This window comes from Nerophis ophidion, linkage group LG14, assembly GCF_033978795.1.
Source record: "Nerophis ophidion isolate RoL-2023_Sa linkage group LG14, RoL_Noph_v1.0, whole genome shotgun sequence".
In the NCBI taxonomy this organism is placed as follows: domain Eukaryota; kingdom Metazoa; phylum Chordata; class Actinopteri; order Syngnathiformes; family Syngnathidae; genus Nerophis; species Nerophis ophidion.
The window spans coordinates 51875278-51890585 of record NC_084624.1 but is presented as its reverse complement, the minus strand read 5'-3'; the positions used below and the strand labels follow the sequence as shown (position 1 = coordinate 51890585).

Here is a 15308-nt window from a genome sequence, read left to right as displayed (position 1 = left end):
CCCCAATGATATATTTATTTGCGAACCTGTCTCAGTAAACTATGATACAAAACATTTACTCTTGCTGCTGGAACTTTCAAAGTTGCCAGTGAACCTAGCAGGGATTTGAACCCCGTACTCTTTCATTGAGAGATAGCTGCTCTAACCACTCAGCTATCCTTGGTCTTCTTAGAGGAAGATTTCGAGCCCCAATGACATATTTATTTGCGAACCTGTCTCAGTAAACTATGATACAAAACATTTACTCTTGCTGCTGGAGCTTTCATTGTTACCGGTGAACCTGGCAGGGATTTGAACCCCGTACTCTTTCATTGAGAGATAGCTGCTCTAACCACTCAGCTACCCTTGGTCTTCTTTATACAAGATTTCGGGCCCCAATGACATATTTATTTGCGAACCTGTCTCAGTAAACTATGATACAAAACATTTACTCTTGCTGCTGGAGCTTTCAAAGTTGCCAGTGAACCTGGCAGGGGTTTGAACCCCGTACTCTTTCATTGAGAGATAGCTGCTCTAACCACTCAGCTATCCTTGGTCTTCTTTATACAAGATTTCGGGCCCCAATGATATATTTATTTGCGAACCTGTCTCAGTAAACTATGATACAAAACATTTACTCTTGCTGCTGGAGCTTTCAAAGTTGCCAGTGAACCTAGCAGGGATTTGAACCCCGTACTCTTTCATTGAGAGATAGCTGCTCTAACCACTCAGCTATCCTTGGTCTTCTTTATACAAGATTTCGGGCCCCAATGACATATTTATTTGCGAACCTGTCTCAGTAAACTATGATACAAAACATTTACTCTTGCTGCTGGAGCTTTCATTGTTACCGGTGAACCTGGCAGGGATTTGAACCCCGTACTCTTTCATTGGGAGATAGCTGCCGTAACCACTCAGCTATCCTTGGTATTCTTAGTGGAAGATTTCGGGCCCCAATGACATATTTAATTGAACACCTGTCTCACTACTGAAAAAGAAACACTGAGTCCTTACTAAGATTAGAACCCAGTTCCCCTTGCTTGGTGGTCAACAGTGTTAACCACTCAGCTGTCCTGGGTCTTATTAAGCTGTGATTCGGGGCCCTAATGACAAATGTAATCAAGGACCTCTTTATTTCTTTTTTTCAAACAAAAATGCTTTGCTTTGATTAGGGGTACTTGAATTAAAAAAGGTTGAGAACCACTGCATTATCTGATCCAGTTCTGATCTGATGAGTTACATTTCTGTGTAGTATTTGGTATATTCTGCAACTCTAATGTCCATTTATGCAGGAGCCTGAAATCCAGGACTACGAGACTGACAAACAGTTTCTACCCACAGGCCATCAGGCTTGTGAATGCTAACTTGTGAATGCTAGCCCCTCCCCCGTTTTTACTTTCGTCTTTTTGAACAAAAGACAGCTACCTTGACCACCCCCGAACTGTGAACCATCACTAAAGACACTTTAACTGCTGCTGTGACCCAAGGTCACCTCCATATTTATACTGTTGACTGTCAATCAGAATGTGCAATAAATGTTACTTACTGTGCCTTCTATATACTTTTTATTTTTAGCTAAATACCATGTGACTTGTTGAAGGGTGGACTAGCAAAGTAAGATTTTCATTGTACGGCAAACTGTTTGTTTAACTGTGCATATGGCAATAAACAATCTTGAATCTTGAATCTTGAATTTAATTTAGCAGTTTTTTTCAATGTAGTGGCGTATTTGTCTTTTACGTCAGAAATGATTAATTAAATCAACTGGGTATGTATTGAGTTACATGTAAAAGATGCTACTATGTACGTTCATAATATGGTTTCTCTCATTTCAGAAAGAAACAAGCCAGCATTGGCGACTTGGTATAAAGGAAGGTCTGCACACCATGGCAAGCGGCTGCACTGACTGATGCTATCCTGAATATGTTGCTAACTGACATGAGGCTAATATCAATGGTGGAGGATGAAGGTTTCAGACAAATGATTCACGTCCTCAACCCTGGTTACACTCTTCCCTCGAGCAACCATTTTACCAAACTGATGGAGAGAAAGTACGAGCAGATGTTCCAAACAGTGTAGACTGACATAAAAGCCACCCAGAGCAAATTGCTCTCATTACTGATGTGTGGACAAGTGTAGCCTACCTTGACAATACATGCCACTACATTGAAGAATGGAACATGAAGTCAATCTGCCTTACCACCATGTCACTAGAGGAAAGACATTCAGCATCCAACATTGCAGAATGGTTGGAATAGGTAATAGCCAGGTTTGAAATTCCCCTAAGCAAAATTATTGCTATTGTGCAGGACAATTGTGCACTTTATTAAAAAAACAAAAAACATTTTCGTAACACTTGCCTTGTTTTATTTGGCAAGTCGAAAGGACATGGTGCCAGTACGCTGTTTTTTAAAATAAAGTACTGGAAAAGATAGAAATGTAGTTTGTTTCTTTCATCCGATTATTTATCAATTAATCGAAGTAATAATCAACAGATTAATCAATTATCAAATTAATCGTTAGTTGCAGCCCTACTACAGTCTGTTACAAATAACAAACACTCACCTCAACTGCTTGTGGAATCTGTCTCAGCAGCAAGTGTGACATATTTCACTTTCTTTCTGTCACATTTTAGTTCCACGTTGGAACTTGAAATACTGACATGAATGAACTTTTAAATCCTATTCAAATGTTTTCAGTTTTATCTGCATACATATATATATATATATATATATATATATATATATGTAGGTGTGGGAAAAATCACAAGACTACTTCATCTCTACAGAACTGTTTCATGAGGGGTTCCCTCAATCATCAGGAGATTTTAATGGAAGCATTCACATACAATGGTTTATATAGGACACAGAGTGGGTGGGTACAGGCAGGCGTGTTGAAATGTTTTCACTGCGCTTGTTGAGGGATGACAGATCTGGATGATATATAACAAACAGTTTCTCTTTTAAGCATAGGTTGCATCTTTTATTACCACTGTTGTAAGGTGTGCTGGATGCAAGAATTTGTCATGTTATTGAATATTCAACATTGTTGTCTTTGAGGTTCCAAATGTGCTTGCTGAGTTCTGTAGAATTCCGCAAAGTCTGGTTTCTAAAGGAGGCCTTGTGATTATTCCATCTGGTTTCAAACGCTCCTTCGGTTAATCCTACGTACGTGTCGGATGTGTTAATGTCCTTGCGTGTTACCTTTGCTTGGTAAACGACTGGTGTTTGTAATCATTTCAACATGCCGCCACAGACGGAAACACCTCCCAGGTAACACATGAGCCAATCACCACACCCTACGCCTGCTTGTACCCACCCACTCTGTGCCCTATATAAACCATTGTATGTGAATGCTTCCATTAAAATCTCCTGATGATTGAGGAACCCCTCATGAAACAGTTCTGTAGAGATGAAGTAGTCTTGTGATTTTTCCCACTCCTACATATTGCGCTCTACCACGGTATCGAGCACTATTCTCTGGATAATCCAATCAAGACATATATGTATATATATATATATATATATATATATATATATATATATATATATATATATATATATATATATATATATCTTGCTATATGGAGAAATAAATATATTAGACCTCTTTCTATTCATCAATATGCTTTTCTAATTGAATAGCTGCTAGATTACTAAGTGGCTGAAAACAGCTGATACAGTCAATGTCTGCTGGCATATTTTTAATGGCTTTTGTTATGAACATATAAGGAATGTTATGAACATATCTCCCATGGGAAAAAGACTTGTTGCAATATGCATTTTTCTTGGTCTGGAACATTTCAGCTGGTGCATGCAAACAATTAGCGCATCTCTCAAGAGTTTAACTTCCAGAAGGCTTTTTACCTGGAGCCCATGTAGAGAATGATGATGTCACCGAATGTTAAAGCCATTTCTTCCCCCGTAGTTGACTGCCAAACGCAGGAGTTGCAGTCGTACATCCAACTTGGCTCACTCTTCTTCCAGGAGAACAATCCTGTGTTTAATGAATCAGGTGCTTAGTCAGATTGGAAGTATTCCCGTCACTTGTCTTGATTTTCACGCTATCAATATTGCAGCCAGCATAATTTGCATGGGCATCGCACTTGGGAAAGACCAGTCACACTTTAGAGCGTTTTCTCTTTGGCGTGGTTAGCTTGTTGTCCCGAAACATTGATGAGCTGCAAGATTACTAAGTGCTTCTTCGCTTCGAAATCACCTGTTTTCCTGGCGAGTGTTAGTTCAAACAGACGTGACGTCACGCACAACCCAGCCATCCAAACATGGCACCGCTGGCTTTTATGTGAATCTGTGCCCGGTAGTACCGGCCGCTTGATTTCGCTCTCCTGCCCAGCCCTAGTGACAATGCATGATCGTAATGTAAGACGTTTTTATTTTGTAAATGTAGTTAAACCGGATGTATAGCGTAGCGCTTTTATTTTGAAGCCGGAAAAGTGTGTGATTGTGTGTCTTGACATGTTTTGATGTCAGTTTGACTGTTTGCAAACAAAAAGTCTCCTTTCTACTTCCTGACGACCGTCTTTCATTTCTGTTGAGCTTTTATGTCATCTTTCTTACTGAAACAGTCACAGCAACAATCTAAATGCACCTTGACCGTAATCGACACACGAGAGTGAGGCAACACCCACCTCTGAGCAATGCGCACAGCAGGTGTTTGCAGCGCAGCAGGGATGTCGCCTCTTCTCACCGCAAAAAATAGTCCTTTCTTGTCAGGAGAACAACTTGCCATGGCTTTGAAGCTGATAGTTCCATAAGGTAAACTTTCCTTCGTCCATTTCATTTTAATTTTCCCGAAGGAACTCTCCTGAAGGAATCAATAAAGTACTAACTATCTATCTATCTATCTATTTCTGCTCGCTTGTGGCTCATCAATAGCAAGGGAACTATAACCAAGTTCTCCCCGCTACGACACATCTTAAGGGTAATGTGTGAATAGGCCATTAAAAATATTTGTGCCATTATTGAAATTTATAGTTACTTTGACAGCAATAAATAATTAAATATATATATATATATATATATATATATATATATATATATATATATATATATATATATATACACTAGGTTTGTGCCGATACCATAATTTTGGTACCAGTACTGGTACCAAAATGTGTTTTGATATTTTTCAATACTTTTCTAAAAAAAAACACATCTCAAGGGTAGTGTGTGCGTTAATAGGCCATTAAAAATATTTGTGCCAGCTGAGATAGGCAACAGCGCCCCCCGCGACCCCAAAGGGAATAAGCGGTGGTAGAAAATGGATGGATGGATAAAACTTCCATTGAAAATGCACAAAAATAGTTTTTCATTAAACATCTTAGTATCAAACTTAACCACTTTCCACATAAATATAGAGTTACATAAACAAGTTAAAACAGTCTACAGACTTATCTTTCCCAAGGCCTGTAAGAGCTAACACAACTTGTCTACTTCTCAATTGTCTCAACCCGGAAGTGGCCAAACTAATGAGGTGTAGTATTGTCATATGGCCACCAGGTGTCAGTAAGAGTCTACTATCAAATGGGCATTACATTGCAGGTCCCAAAGGGCATTTCCTATACGTGAAAAGAGATTCGTTCCCAGGGATTCGAATAACGAACCAACTCTTTTTTTTTTTTTACTACAGTGCAGTGGTCCCCAACCACCGGGCCGCAGTTAAACAGTTTACAGACTTATCTTTCCCAAGGCTTTTAAGAGCTAACACAACTTGTCTACTTCTCAATTGTCTCAACCCGGAAGTGGCCAAACTAATGAGGTGTAGTATTGTCATATGGCCACCAGGTGTCAGTAAGAGTCTACTATCAAATGGGCATTACATTGCAGGTCCCAAAGGGCATTTCCTGTACGTGAAAAGAGATTCGTTCCCAGGGATTCGAATAACGAACCAACTCTTTTTTTTTTTTTACTACAGTGCAGTGGTCCCCAACCACCGGGCCGCAGCCCGGTACTGGGCCGCTGCTCGATCGGTACCGCGCCGCATAATAATTTTTTATTAATTTTTTTAATGTTTTTTTTTTTGTTAAATTAAATCAACATAAAAAAACACAAGATACACTTACAATTAGTGAACCAACTAAAAAAAACTCACTTTTTCATGACAACCCCCCCAAAAAAAATGATTGCAGCGCGTGCGTGGGCGTGTCCTGGCTTGCAGCTAGACCAGTGGTTCTTAACCTTGTTGGAAGTACCGAACCCATCCATCCATCCATTCATTTCCTACCGCTTATTCCCTTTTTGGGGTCCCCTCCAGTTTCATATGCGCATTCACCGAACCCTTCTTTAGTGAAAAATAATTTTCTTTTCAAATTCAAGACAAAGTTATGTGATTTTTTTACTGGTGCACAAAATGAACCGTGCATGAACATCATCTTGTTCAAAGAACAAAACCAACACAATGCATGAACTTACAACAATTTAGACGCCTGCAAATCAGTTTGACTTCTGCTGTTGCCGTATCCATAATATGACGATAGGGAGAAGTTTTTATGTACACGATGAGTCGGGTGTGGCTTGACTTCCGCGGTGGAGGCTCCACCGAACCCCTGACGCCGACTCACCGAACCCCTAAAGTTCGATTAAACCCAGGTTAAGAACCAATGAGCTAGACCAGGGGTGTCAAACTCATTTTAGCTCAGGGGCCGCAGGGAGGAAAATCTATTCCCAAGTGGGCCGGAAGAGTAAAATCATGGCATGATAACTTAAAAATAAAGACAACTTCTTTGTTTTACTTTGGCCAAAAATAGAACAAGCACATTCTGTAAATGTACAAATCATGAATAATCCTCTAGAGTCTAGACCATGGGTGTCAAACTCTGTGCAATCTACTAATAAAAGTATCAATCAATCAATCAAAACCCATTCCTGCTCCGTCATTATATAATAATGAGCTAAAGGTGATTACTTACAGCATGGGTGTCAAACTCTGGCCCGCCGTGTAATTTCACTTGGCCCTTGAGGCAATATCAAATTAACATTAGAGCTGGCCCGCTGCTGTAACTCCGCATTCACCGCTAATACTCTTACTTGCCAACCCTCTCAATTTTCTTGAGAGACTCCCAAAGTACAGTGCCCCTCCCGAATTTCATCCCGGACAATATTTGGGGTGGGCTTTAAAGGCATTGGCTTTGGCGTTCTCTACAACCTGTCTCCACGTCCACTTTTCTTCCATACAAACAGCCTGCCGGCCCAGTCACATAATATATGCGGCTTATACACACACACAAGTGAATGCAAGGCATACTTGGTCAACAGCCATACAGGTCACACTGAGGGTGGCCATATAAACAACTTTAACACTGTTACAAATATGCGCCACACTGTGAACCCACACCAAACAAGAATGACATATTTCGGGAGAACATCCGCACTGTAACACAACATAAACACAACAGAACAAATACCCAGAACGCCTTGCAACACTAACTCTTCCGGCACGCTACAATATACACCCCCCGCTATCACCAAACCCCGTCCACCTCAACCCCACCGCCGAAGAGGCATTCAATTTTTATTTAAATTTTTTTGATATGCCATTGATATTTTTTAATTATTATTTGAAACTCCATTTTGCATGTCACTATAAAGTTATATAAGCCTTGCTTGTTCAATATTCAATGCAAAACTTGTTTGGGCCCCTATTAAAAGGTTAATTTGTTCAACCTCGGCCCGCGGCTTTGTTCGGTTTTAAATTTTGGCCCACTCTGTATTTGAGTTTGACACCCCTGCTCCAGACAAAACACTTCCAGTTTGTTGAAAATTCTGCGGCAGTTTGAGAAACAAAATGAGCATAGACTTTGTCTCAGTGCATCTAAAAAGCCATGATTAAACTTTAAGTCACAGGCTTTCTGGGATTGAAGGTAAAAAACTATTCAAAAGGGTTGAGTTAACTTTTCTCGTGTTTGACAGAGACATTTTGGGGCAAGGAGGGTGCCAAATGACGATGTGTTTGAAGCAGAAGACATAAAACGGCAGGTTTTAGGTTTCATGTGGGTTGAGGAGGAGGAGCCACAGTCACCCTTTATTGTATACCTCTTGCCTGGCCCCGGTATAAACCGTGCTTGCCTAACAGAATTGCTATTTTGACGCCTAGTGGACACATTTAAAACAGCAGTTTATTTCATGAAAAAAAAAAAGCAGCTCATTTTATCCATCCATCCATTTTTCTACCGCTTATTCCTTTTTGGGGTCGCTGGCGCCTATTTCAGCTACAGTCGGGCGGAAGGCGGGGTACACCCTGGACAAGTCACCACCTCATCGCAGGGCCAACACAGATAGACAACATTCACACTCACATTCACACACTAGGGACCATTTAGTGTTGCCAATCAACCTATCCCCAGGTGCATGTCTTTGGAGGTGGGAGGAAGCCGGAGTACCCGGAGGGAACCCACGCATTCACGGGGAGAACATGCAAACTCCACACAGAAAGATCCCGAGCCTGGATTTGAACCCAGGACTGCAGGACCTTTGTATTGTGAGGCAGACGCACTAACCCCTCTGCCACCGTGAAGCCCGCAGCTCATTTTAATATTTGGCAAATTCCTCATGCGGGCCGGGAAAAACCTGTTCGCAGGCCTTACGTTTGACACCCCTGAGCTAGACAGAGTGTGGGTTCTTGCTGCGGGAGAATCTTGGGTCGATTCTGTGCCGTGACAAAAATGGTGTTACAAAAAACATCAGTTGTAATAATACATCATGTTGGATACAGAGAACATACAAACCCTTTATTTGTTGGATCAAAAATATTGAAATTCAACAATTTGGTGCATTTGCAAACATGTAAAATGACGTACAAAGCAAACTATAACCTGCTAACTGTTACAACTTGGAAATGAGAGGACCCAGATGCAGAGAGGAAATTTCCAAAAATAACAGCTTTTATTTTGAAAAAACTTTTTAACCTCCGGTAAAAAAGTATTTCACCAAAATATATATGACGTACGGAAAATAAATCCGAGGATAAACACTAAACTCAAAAATCACTCCAAAAAATGAGGAATACTACTTTAAGAAAATAACCTAACAAAAATAGAATAGCAAGAAGAATTAACAAAAAACGCTCCAACAGGAGGAAAAATAAACTCTAATAATATATACAAATACAATATCTATGAATAAACCAAAAAATCAATCAATCAATGAGGAAATAAAACGAAATTTGGAATAACAAAAAACTCACCAATTAGGTCGACGAATGAAAAATAAGGACGCTCGAAGGAGGAAAAGGCAAACTCAAAATTTCAGCAAAAAAATAACTGCTATGATCAAAAATTAAGGAGAACAAGAAAAAACAGGAGCAAGGAAAGGAGGGAATCAAGGACTTGGACATGAACATGGACGCTAGAAGGCACGATAGACGAGACGATCTGGCAAAGGACAAACGGAGAAGTGATCTTAAATAGGACGTGGGAGTGATGGGGAACAGGTGGAAACAATCAGGAATCAAGGATGACGTCAGACTGGTGACACAAGAGGAAGGACCCGTGATCTGAAACAAGAGGGTAGCTTTTCAAAATAAAACACATAAATCACAAGACAGAAAAACAATCCAATCCAATCCAATCCACTTTATTTATATAGCACATTTAAACAACAATAACGTTTCCAAAGTGCTGCACAGCCATGTAAAAACAATTGTAAAAAAAATAATTGTAAAAAAACAAATTGTAAAATTGTAAAAAAAACAATTGTAAAAAAAATAAAATAAAATAAAATAAATAAATAAAATAAAATAAAAAAAGTATATATATATATATATATATATATATATATATATATATATATATATTATGCTCCACCAATGACTGAATAAAAATAAAAAATAAATAAATATAAAACCAATAAAAACAATATAAAAACAAATATGATTAAAAACTATTTTAAAGGGTAAAATCAATTAAAACAGTAAAATAGAAATCCATCCATCCATCCATCCATTTTCTACCGCTTATTCCCTTTTGGGGTCGCGGGGGGCGCTGGCGCCTATCTCAGCTACAATCGGGCGGAAGGCGGGGTACACCCTGGACAAGTCGCCACCTCATCGCAGGGCCAACACAGATAGACAGACAACATTCACACTCACATTCACACACTAGGGACCATTTAGTGTTGCCAAACAACCTATCCCCAGGTGCAATCAAAGTGTATAAAAAACACAGAGGACAACAGAGGACCACACGATTCACGTAGTATTAAAAGCCAAAGAATAAAAGTGGGTCTTAAGACGAGACTTAAAACACTCCACTGTGGAAGCAGTTTGAACATGGAGCGGCAGAGTGTTCCAGAGCTTCAATCAATCAATCAATCAATCAATGTTTATTTATATAGCCCCAAATCACAAATGTCTCAAAGGACTGCACAAATCATTACGACTACAACATCCTCGGAAGAACCCACAAAAGGGCAAGGAAAACTCACACCCAGTGGGCAGGGAGAATTCACATTCAGTGGGACGCCAGCGACAATGCTGACTATGAGAAACCTTGGAGAGGACCTCAGATGTGGGCAACCCCCCCCCTCTAGGGGACCGAAAGCAATGGATGTCGAGCGGGTCTAACATGATACTGTTACTTCTCTGTGGTCGGCTTAGGGCCGACCACAGAGAAGTCCCTGTCTCCCCTGGTCTTAAGTCTGGTCTTGGGCACCACGAGCTGGAACTGGCTCTCGGACCTCAGAGCGCGCGCAGGAATGTAAATTTGGATAAGGTCCGAGATATATTGAGGTGCCAGTCCATGTAAAGATTTAAAAACAAACAGCAATGTTTTCAAATCAATTCTAAAATGAACAGGGAGCCAGTGCAAACTCTGAAGAATTGGGGTTATATGCTGGCGTTTCCTGGCCCCTGATAAAAGTCCTGCTGCCGCGTTCTGGACTAACTGCAACCGGGAGAGAGCTTTTTGGCTAATGCCAGCATAAAGTGCATTGCAGTAGTCCAGGCCACTTGAAATAAAAGCATGCACGACTTGTTCAAAAAGGTTAAAAGATAAAAACGGTTTAACCTTTACTAAAAGACGAAGGTGATAAAAACACGATTTTAAAACTCCATTGACTTGTTTGTCTAGTTTAAAATGGCTGTCTATAGTGACGCCAAGGCTGGTGACTTTGGGACCCACATCATTTTGCAATGGTCCCAAGTCAGTGAGGGCCGGACCAGAAACAAGACTTCCCTCACTGCGGTTTGACACTAACTAGAGAATGTACAACAATTTTTCTCAACAAAAGAGGAGGACTAGAACCTTAGAGGAAAATGTCATTTAAAACATTTGTATGTACGTACAACACTTAACACCTTTAGCATATCAGTATGTGGAATTAAATGATGGAATGGATGAGTAAAGAAATGAAAGAAAGCAGCAATATGATTGACTTTAAGAGACTGTTCAAACTACAAATGTTCACAAAGTACACACAACAAGAATTATGATCCACATCTTTAACCTTTTTTTTTTATAGAGAGAACGAGTTTTTATATATTTAATATTTGTTCGCTTACTATGGTACATTATTTATTTATTATTTATTTGTAGAATGTTGTGTTACAGAGAAGAAGGAAATGGGATAAAATTGCCATGGTATGAAAATGGTTAGGATTAAATAAACTCTGCTTCTTCCTACTCCTTTTCGGACGTGCTGTAATGAAACTGTGACGTCTAGGTGACATTGTGGTGACGAGTTGTTCACTGGTGGGTGCAGCGGAGGATGGAACACAGTGTGAGGGTTGGGATAAGAATTGATTTATATAATAAAACAAACTAAGAACAAAAACACTTGCACAAAAGCACTAACCAGAAACCAACAGAACTAGCTTGGGAGCTACAAAGAACAAAGGGCGCTAGCGTGGAAGCTAGGGACATAAACAAACAAAATAGCAAAGAAGCTAACAAGTATACAAAAATAGATTTACCACAATGTTGGAAGAGCGGCGTCAGCTGTTGCGTGTAGCAAGCAAGAGTTAGTGTTGTGTCGTTCGCGAACGATTAGTTCGAACGAACAAATCTTTTGAGTGAACATACTGAACCGAATCACATCAGGAACTGATTTGTTCCTTTCTCAGTTTAGTTGAGCTCCGCCGCGACCATGCCAGTATGAGAAGAACAGGCGCGAATCACGTTCGCAAACGTACTGACAAATGAGAACTGACTGTGTCGCGACGTGAATCCCGTGAATCACGTTCGCGAACGTACTGACACAAAGAACTGACTGTGTCGCGACGTGAATCACGTTCGCGAACGTACTGACAAGAAACTGACTGTGTCGCGACGTGAATCCCATGAATCACGTTCGCGAACGTATTGACGCAGAGAACTGACTGTGTCGCGACGTGAAACCCGTGAATCACGTTCGCGAACGTACTGACACAGGGAACTGACTGTGTCGCGACGTGAATCCCGTGAATCACGTTCGCGAACGTACTGACACAAAGAACTGACTGTGTCGCGACGTGAATCACGTTCGCGAACGTACTGACAAGGAACTGACTGTGTCGCGACGTGAATCCCGTGAATCACATTCGCGAGCGTATTGACGCAGAGAACTGACTGTGTCGCGACGTGAAACCCGTGAATCACGTTCGCGAACGTACTGACACAGGGAACTGACTGTGTCGCGACGTGAATCCCGTGAATCACGTTCGCGAACGTACTGACACAAATAACTGACTGTGTCGCGACGTGAATCCCGTGAATCACGTTCGCGAACGTATTGACGCAGAGAACTGACTGTGTCGCGACGTGAAACCCGTGAATCCCGTTCGCGAACGTACGGACACAGGGAACTGACTGTGTCGCGACGTGAATCCCATGAATCCCGTTCGCGAACGTATTGACGCAGGGAATTGACTGTGCCGCGACGTGAATCCCGTGAATCACGTTTGCGAACGTACTGACGCAGAGAACTGTGTCGCGACGTGAATCCCGTGAATCACGTTCGCTAACGTATTGACGCAGAGAACTGACTGTGTCGCGACGTGAAACCCGTGAATCACGTTCGCGAACGTACTGACACAAAGAACTGACTGTGTCGCGACGTGAAACCCGTGAATCCCGTTCGCGAACGTACGGACACAGGGAACTGACTGTGTCGCGACGTGAATCCCGTGAATCACGTTTGCGAACGTACTGACACAGAGAACTGACTGTGTCGCGAAGGATGACGTCACATTAATTCTCTCATTCAGTCACTGTGTGCGTCGTTCATTGGGTGCTGAGGGCTTGTGTCGTTCGTAAACTGACACACACCGAGATCTGCCGCTGGGGAAACTGTTACTGACTGACTCATGATTCGCCGACCTGCACACAGAACTGCTGCTGCAGAAGTGATTCGGTGAATGAATCTTTTGAACGAACCAATTTAAGGAACTGATTCTAGTGATCCAGTACAGTCAAAAGAACTGCCGATCCCATCACTAGCAAGAGTCCAAGAATGAATGTCCAACAAAGGTGGTCTTAAATAAGGAGATAAATCAGGAGGCAGGTGACACAAGTGCTTTGCTAGGACAACAAACACAAACCAGGAAGTGCCACAAAAGAACTGAGGAAGACAAATACAAAACAGAATGTGATAAACGGAACCAAAACCAGAATATGCCATGATCCAAGACATGGATCTTAACAGAAACAAGTGGAAATGTGTGATGCATGACTTTGTGTGGTATGCATGTTCCACTCAAACTGAAACTGAAAATATAAATGCTACAAATATTCAATAATGATCCCTTCTTGCTTTAAATGTATTTTTCTTTTACTATAGGTACAACTTAAATTAACAATAAAGTAAATTAATCAATAACGAGTCTTTTTTCTGCGTGCTTCATATGTTTTTTTCCATTGAGGTATAGTTTAACATCAGGTAAAGAAACTCGCTAGATTTGACAAAAATATGTGACTTATTTCCAAGGAGGATGATCCCGATGTTGCGTCCTCACTCTTCTCTAAAGCCAACAAAGAAGGAACTGTTGTCATTCCTCCCAGGTCACAAGTTGTGATTCTCTTCTCTTTGTTTGCTGGGTTGACCTTTCGAGCCCGTCACCAGTTGTGGCTCGTCTTCCACAATAATCAGCGGTGCCCAGATGGCATCAGGTCATCAGATAAAGGGAATTTGTGTTCCCAAGGCGAGTGAGCGTGAAGAATTAGTGCAAAATGGGACATCCAGACTGAGAAAATGAATGTTTCCAAAAGATCTTGCCAGAAAAATGTTGTCCTGATGTAGTGAGCCTTATTCTGCGTTGTGTACTTTTTTAAGTAGGAGACACTCCACCATTCCGTCGTTTCATCATTTATTGACCACCTTTGTTGGAAACATGAAACACATACACAGGTCTCTACTTTTCTGGCGGAGTGATACCTCATCAGCAAAAGTCCGATAGAAGAGAAAATAAACAACATTCATTCATACAAAAATAATAATTTAAATTACGTTAACAAAAAAGTTTTATCACAAAAAAAATAATACACAAATCCCCATACCTTTTTTGGAAACATGAAACACATACACAGGTCTCTACTTTTCTGGCGGAGTGATACCTGCGTAAATACCATGTGTAATTATGACCAAACATTTCAAACATTCGACGCTCAAATCCTTACTTAACAAAATTGTGCATAAAAATACTTAAAACAACACATCACTTACACCTACAACATTAATGTTTTAACTCTTAAAGTATTCTGAAAGTTTAGAAATAATATTTACACAAGAAATACAGATCAATGAAGAACTATTACCTCATCAGCAAAAGTCCGATAGAAGAGGAAGTAAAATCCGAAAAAAAACCGCAGAGTCACTTCCTACATCGGACATCCGGTTCTTCAAAATAAAACCAATACTTCAAAATAAAACACAACACCCTGTCTCGTTCATAATATAGCGCAACAACATCACACTATTACACTGAGAGCAAAGAGAGGCTCCTTTGTGGCTTTGACTCAGATCAACTTTGCAGAGAAAAATGTTTTTGTGTAACTCCAGGCCCCAAAGTAAACAAATTGTAATGTTAAGCAACTTTAAGAGAGAGCCTGTTTTTTTTTTTACTGAAAACAAGTATTTATGTTTAGTGAAGACAAAAGCTATGATTATTTCTTTATTTAAAGGCCTACTGAAACCCACTACTACCCACCACGCAGTCTGATAGTTTCTATTTCAATGATGAAATATTAACATTGCAACGAATGCCAATACGGCCGCTATTGTTTACTAAATTGCAATTTTTTATTTCGTGCGAAGTATCCTGTTGAAAACGTCGCGGTATGATGACAGGCATGATGACACTTGCGTTTGACGTCTCGGGTTGTAGCGGACATGTTGTTCCAG

General features: G+C 40.6%; 1 long non-coding RNA gene across 2 annotated transcripts in view; it reads right to left on the bottom strand.

Moving 5' to 3' along the window:
• Positions 1-14735, bottom strand: part of LOC133568982 (uncharacterized) — a 50139-nt gene extending 35404 nt beyond the window's left edge. Inside the window, exons 1-2 of one of the 2 annotated variants that reach the window (XR_009809719.1) lie at positions 14465-14735; positions 3846-3975 (exon numbers count right to left, since the gene is read on the bottom strand). This is a non-coding gene — a long non-coding RNA (uncharacterized LOC133568982). Of the gene's footprint in view, positions 1-3845; positions 3976-14342; positions 14362-14464 lie in introns of those variants that run through there. The other variant, XR_009809720.1, reaches the window with a different exon arrangement.
• Positions 14736-15308: the final 573 nt, after the last annotated feature.